This window comes from Megascapheus bottae, chromosome 4, assembly GCF_031878675.1.
Source record: "Megascapheus bottae isolate mThoBot1 chromosome 4, mThoBot2.hap1, whole genome shotgun sequence".
Classification (NCBI taxonomy): Eukaryota; Metazoa; Chordata; class Mammalia; order Rodentia; family Geomyidae; genus Megascapheus; species Megascapheus bottae.
Genome location: NC_143512.1, coordinates 8,371,086 through 8,377,776, shown reverse-complemented (window position 1 = coordinate 8,377,776; position 6,691 = coordinate 8,371,086). Strand labels below are relative to the sequence as shown.

General features: G+C 38.1%; 1 pseudogene; it reads left to right on the top strand.

The window, feature by feature from the left end:
• Positions 1 to 1,174: 1,174 nt before the first annotated feature.
• LOC150063942 (UDP-glucose 6-dehydrogenase-like) lies at positions 1,175 to 6,180 on the top strand (annotated as a pseudogene).
• The last annotated feature ends 511 nt before the right edge of the window (positions 6,181 to 6,691 follow it).

Sequence of the window (6,691 nt, the reverse complement as noted above, 5' to 3'; positions counted from 1 at the left end):
ATTCATAAAGTGCTTCATTAAATACCAACTCCTTTCTGAAACTCCTTAAAGAGAATATTTTTAAAAGTGTACAGAAAAACTCAAAAGGAGTCTAACATGATACGAGAAGCCTGACGAAGCTTTATAGACATGGGTCTTCTGAGGCAAGACTTTGTGGTCTACATAGGATGTTTGACCTGGAAGTCCAACCCACAGGCTGAAGAAAGAGAATGAACAAAGGCAAGTTCACACGTGCAGGTTCACACACGCAGGTTTAGTATGACTTCCACAAAGAAGCAGCAAGGGACTAGGCAAAGTGTGGGGCCACCTTGGTACTTTCTTTTGTTAGCTATGTAAACTTGAACAAATTGCTTAACTTTCATTGATATCATTTTTCTTGCCTATAACACAAGATTAATAACAGAATTTTATTCACATTCATTTCATTGTTCATCAAGGTCTCATTACATGTGAAGTATCCAACACTCAAAGAAAAAAGAAAGGTAATATTGAGAGATCTTCCATTATCTCTTTTTCTCCTTTTCTTCCCCGCTTTCTGAATGCCTCCATTTTGTGTGGGCCCACAGTTTACTCTCCTTCCAACAAACTCCTTTCTGCCTGAAAAAAAAAGGATTGACTAGTGTTAGTGTCAAAGTATAAAAATCTTAAGGTCTCTGTTAACTAATGGGTTCTTTATCATCTAACATATAGCAAAAATCAAACGTTTTAAGCATACAAGAACAGACAACCTAGTATTTTAGAAGAATAATTCTAACAATGACATGAATCTGAAATTGCAGCAAGGAGAGATTAAAAGGAGAAAACTAGGATATTGCAATTGTTCTTACAAATGATGCTAAAGGTATTTGAATCTAAACTTTGACTGTGATAGGAGGGACAGAGAAGAAGTAAGAGAAATGCAGAAGTGCAGGACCAAGGATGGCTTGCAATGTTTCTAATGCCAATAGCCTTAAAGAATGAAGAGGGCCGGGAGTTTGGCCTAGTGGTAGAGTGCTTGCCTAGCATGCACGAATACCAGGGTTCGATTCCTCGGTACCACATACATAGAAAAAAGCCAGAAGTGGTGCTGAGGCTCATGTGGTAGAGTTCTAGCCTTGAGAAAGTCCAAGGACATTGCTCAGGCCCTGAGCCCAAGCCCAAGACTGGCAAAAAACAAAAAACAACAACAAAAAGAATGAAGATTGGGTTGACTGAATTTATCATGATTCTAAGTTCACCAACATACTGGGCAAACAGTAGCCATTCTCAACCCCAGAAAGGGGAGCTGGAAGCAGGTAGACTGCAATGCTCAAGGGCAAGGAAAGACTGATGAGATCCCTCTTTCAAGGAGTTTGGTTTGTAACTCTCCCAGGGTTCCCTCAGTTTAAAATTCCACAGACTTTATCATCAGCTTCTGTTGTAACTAAAACAGTTTTGTGACAGGACTGTCTGGTTGCCCCATAATCCACAAAAGAGATCTTTTATCATCAGAACTGCTTGTTTTTGAGAACCCAGGTAGGCACAGACTGCACTTTATTTGCCTTTCTAAGAAATTTCCTCTAGCATTTCTCTCTTCCCCTTGTCACAACTTTACTCAGACAAGTAGTAGTGATTTAAGAGTTCTGAATTTCCAGTGTCTGAGAACAGACAATAAAACACTGATGAGGTCTTATTCATTCTTGAATCATCGTCAGAAATCAGTGAGTGGCAAGAATATTTCGGTGTAATTCAAGCAATATTGAAACTGTATGAAACTGTATTAGCACTATTTTTCATATTTATGGCTCTCACAAGGAGAGGTCAAAGCTATTTCCAAAGTTGTCTTAATCACCTTCAAACTCACCTTTTAAGTAAGAATGAGATAAATATTTGGCCCATGATACAAAAGGGAAAATAAAGGGCCAAGAAAAGAAAAGAAGTAGAAATATGGTTAGCAAAGTTCACACTGTTCTAGTATGCTAGAACTCTATACCCCACATACCATTTGCATTTGATTCATCATGGATCCTTTTTGGAAAGCTTGTTTCTAGATCTTTCTTCAAATCCACTTGTCTTTCTCTGAAGGTGAGCTTGAATTCCGAATATTATAGATTTTATATGAAATTCTTATATATCTCAACCTTTCAAAAATATTGAAACATCTTCCATGACTCAATAAGAACAGCTGAATAATCAAAATGTCAATTGTTTGCTGTTTGGTCCTAGAAATGACAAGTGGAATCGTTTTCTTGCCCTAAGGAGAAGTTTATAATTGCCCTCAAAGCTTTTTTCTTCCTTGTTCACCAGCTCTGGACTTGAAACGGCAATAACTAACAAATAGTCTAGTTGATTAGACAACATTCTCCCCCCCCCACCTTGCTCCCTCTCTCCCCTCTCTTTTTCTCTCTCCCCTCTCCTCTCTCCGTCTTTCTGAAATATTCGCAAATTCTTTCATAAAAAATGTTGTACTCAAGCTGTTCTGAGTTTCTGTTCCAGAGTTTATTAGAATATTGTTTGGAGCAATTCATTTATAGAAGAACAAGCTCAATGTATTTAATTCCTTGCTCCTCATCTTAATAAAAGCAGTCATCTTTTGCTTAGTTGTGTGAGCCAGAAACCTTGAAGTCATTTCATTTCCCCTTCTATCACATCCAATATTACCAAATATTGCTCATTTTGCTTCTAAGATCTTTTCATACCATTGATTTTTTTCTATAACTGCTACCCTAGTGAAATCATCATCCTTTTTATTATCTTTAAATAGGCGTACAAAGGGATGTCAATTCAACATGGCAATTTATGGTATACAGTGCATCTTGATCATTGCCACTTCTTCCATCATTCCCCTCTCTCCCGTCTACCCCAACCACAGTTATCCCTTAAGTTTCCTAGTTTTATTTACATATGTACATTGAGTATAATATGACTGCATTTGCCCACCATTCATTCACTCTTCTCTTTAGCCCCCATCTCTCTGATAAGACATCTCAACTTTCCGGTATTTGATTTGTCAAATTATCTATTAATTGCTCAAAATGGTTATGTCATAGAAATTCACCCACTTCAGTCATATTTTAACTGACCCATGCATAACCTACTGTTTACCCTGCCCTGATGGAATAGATATGAACAATATGACTCCGTCCTCAATGCCTTGCTATCCACATGTGCCACCATCCAGGGATTTGTTATTAAGCTTGGCATACAATTAAAATCGTTAACCAAATGAAAGCCCTGGGGGCAAGACCTCACATCGACCACACCCCATCTTGTACATTGCATTGTTTGGGTTGTACTTGTCTTCTCATAGCAAACAACAGTTTGCATGTTCCTTTCCAGTTTAATCTTCTCTCAGCCTTCAACACACTCTCTTTCATCATCCTAGTCAACTCCCACCCTACAGTGGGCCTCATCTCTAGCATCGTTCATTCAATAAGGCTTGACTTCATCTCCTGGCCAAAGCCCAGTACTTCCAGCATGGATGTTAGTGATGACATGTGAGTCACAGTTGCAACTTGGGTTATAGGTGACTATTGGCTAAGTAAGGGTTGTGTGCAAGGCTGTTAGTTGTATATAGGATTTGGTCAGTGAACTTAGTGCTGTTTCTGACATGTAGTATGCTCTTTGAACTTTTCTTGACTAAGCATTGAACAGCCATAATAAATAAGACAAGAATCAGAAACAGTTTAAAGAATCAAGTCTCCATTGGCAAAACGTTAGACTTGCCTGAAGTAGTTAACTAGGTGAGGAAAGTAGCAGTTGGAGAAGCTTGCCAGGAATGTTTCTGCAGATATAGATGCAAAGCAGGAAAAAGCAATAGGAACCTAGAACTGTCTAGGACTTAGTAAGTAAAACAAAAATTAAGTTAGCTTAGGATGAAAAGGTTATCAGATGACCAGTAAATTCCAATCCTATGAGTAGCAAGAGAGCTCATACCCAAAGCACAGGCTCAGTGCAAAGCCAGAATAGGTCTTCTGCTTGAGAAAAACATTTGGGATGAGGACACAGAAAATTGTGTGAGCATACACTCGTTGAACTGAATTAGTAAAAGCCAGACAAAGCATACCAGGGAGCTGCTACTCGAGAAAGATGACAAATAAAATAGGAACAGGAACAAAGCAATTGAGTCAGTTTATACTTAAAGTACCAGCTAAGGTAAATGTTCTAATGTGTCAATTCACTTTAATTCTCAAATGGATTTATTAGTTATTAGTTATTAAGCAAGTTTATGATACCAGTCATAAATTAAAGGTTTCTACACGCTCAAAGTCAGTAAGCAAGTAGCAGCTCCAGGATTTGAACATATGGAAGTTGACTCTATGCTTGTAAATACTATAATTTATTATTTCTCTATGAGATGAGCAACTACAATGGCTTGTTAATAAGTTTGATCCTAGTCTTAACTATAAAATGGCATTAGAAAAGGGACAGATCAGTGCAACCCAAAGTAAAATGAGGAAGCTTTGTACAAGTTGTTCTAAAATAAACCAGAACATAACATTATTTAGGGCCACATTGTTTAATGAACAGCAATTTATATTTGTTAACAATATAGAAGCAGATGGAGATGGCTTCAAAAAATGTCTCTGCTACACCTAGTGGTGTGGCTGCTATTTAAACTCTCTGACATTTGAGTTCTGACTTTAATGAGAATATTAATACCTGGCTTATACACATGTTTAAAGGTTAAATAATGGAATGTATTTGCAACTCGTTGGTACAGAACTAAATTAGTCTGCACTCAATAATTAATCATAAAATATGTTTATCAAGTGGAGATATCATAATTGAAGGAAAGGGATATGAGACATTTTGTTGTTGTCTTATCTATGGATCAAATGGTTCATTACCACAGACTTGACATATACATAAATATATGCATGGATAACCTTATTATTACCTAAATGTCTCTAGTGGGGAGAATAAAAATTCCCTAATGAAAGCAGTTGAATGAAGTGGATAACTCCGAAGATACATTTTGCCCTAAGAAATGCTGACAGCTAATGTGAACTTAACTTATATGACACTCACAATTCTCCAAGCTGCCTTCGTGTTGGCTTTAGAAGTATTTCTGAGAGTCAAAAGCTTTTAATGCTTCTATTTCCAAGGCATATTTCAGAGCAGTCTCGTAAGTTGCTCTCCCATAAAGCACTCTATCTGGCTTTACAAGATTTTTGTACTCATCTGAAAAACAGCAAGAAAACTAAAGAATATGGATTGACACTGTAATATTTTATTTTTAAGGATGGAGTAAGTAAGAATGTAAAAATCATTCACTGTCAACCAGGGGCCAGTGGCACATACCAAAGCTGGTTCAAAAATCAATGTCGGTAGAAAAGTCCGTAAGACTCCTCCAAAATAGCCAGCAAAAACTGAGCTAGAGGCTTGATTTAAATAATGGAGTGCCAGCAAATGCATTTCTTGCCCAGAGAATCAGCAGCATCAACTCCATCAGTGCTCTGTGCGAAGCCACAGGAGCCGACATGGAGGAAGTGGCCGCAGCCATTGGCATGGACCAGAGGATAGGAAACAACTTCCTGAAAGCCAGTGTGGGATTTGGTGGGAGCTGCTTCCAAAAAAATGTTCTAAATTTGGTTTATCTCTGCAAGGCTCTGAATTTGCCTGAAGTAGCTTGCTACTGGCAATGTTCATAGATATGAATGATTACCAGAGGAGGTTTGCTTCCCAGATCATAGACTGTCTGTTTAATTCAGTGACTGTAAGAAAATAGCTATTTGGGGGTTTGCATTCAAAAAGGACACTGATGATACAAGAGAGTCCTCCAGCGCCTACATTAGCAAGTACTTGATGGATGAGGGCACCCACCTCCATATCTATGACCCAAAAGTGCCCCATGAGCAAATCGTCATGGATCTGTCCCAGCCCGGTGTCTCCCAGGATGACTAAGTGGCCCAACTTGTGACCATTTCCAAGGATCCTTACGAAGCGTGTGATGGAGCCCATGCTGTTGTCATTTGCACTGAGGGGGACATGTTTAAGGAACTGGATTATGAATGGATTCCTAAAAGAATGCTGAAGCCAGCCTTTGTCTTTGATGGGCGACGCGTGCTGGATGGGCTCCACAATGAACTGCAGACGATTGGCTTCCAGATTGAAACAATTGGTAAAAAGGTGTCTTCAGAGAGAATTCCATATACTCCTTCTGGTGAAATTCCAAAGTTTAGTCTTCAAGACTCGCTTACCAAGAAACCTAAAGTATAGGCATTGTTGTTGGGTTTTTTTTAATCTGTGATTATTTTGGTACTTCATTGTTTAATGAAACAATATTTTTAATCATCAGATTTCTACTAGCTATGTGGATATTAGCATAACTGGTAATTATGAATCAATAATTTTTACATATTTTTATATTATTGTTAGCTCAGTAATTTGATGAGTAGAAAATAATCATGTTGGTTTTAATGGCGTCAAGTTTTTGTAACGGCAAAATTAAACCTCAATTTATCTGTGTATACCAATCCTTGGGCTTTAACTCAAGGGCTAGGTGCTGTTCCTGAGATTTTGTACTCAGTAGTCATGCTCTAACACTTGAGCCACCGCTCCACTTCGGGCTTTTTGGTGGTTAACTGAAGGTAAGAGTCTCAATGAGCTGACTTCAAACCACGGTCATCCTTAGCAGTCAGGATTATAGGTGTGAATTACCAGTGTCTGGATTAAATACTTTTATCTTTACTAATTACATAGGCAGAACTTTAATATTACATCATAAAGG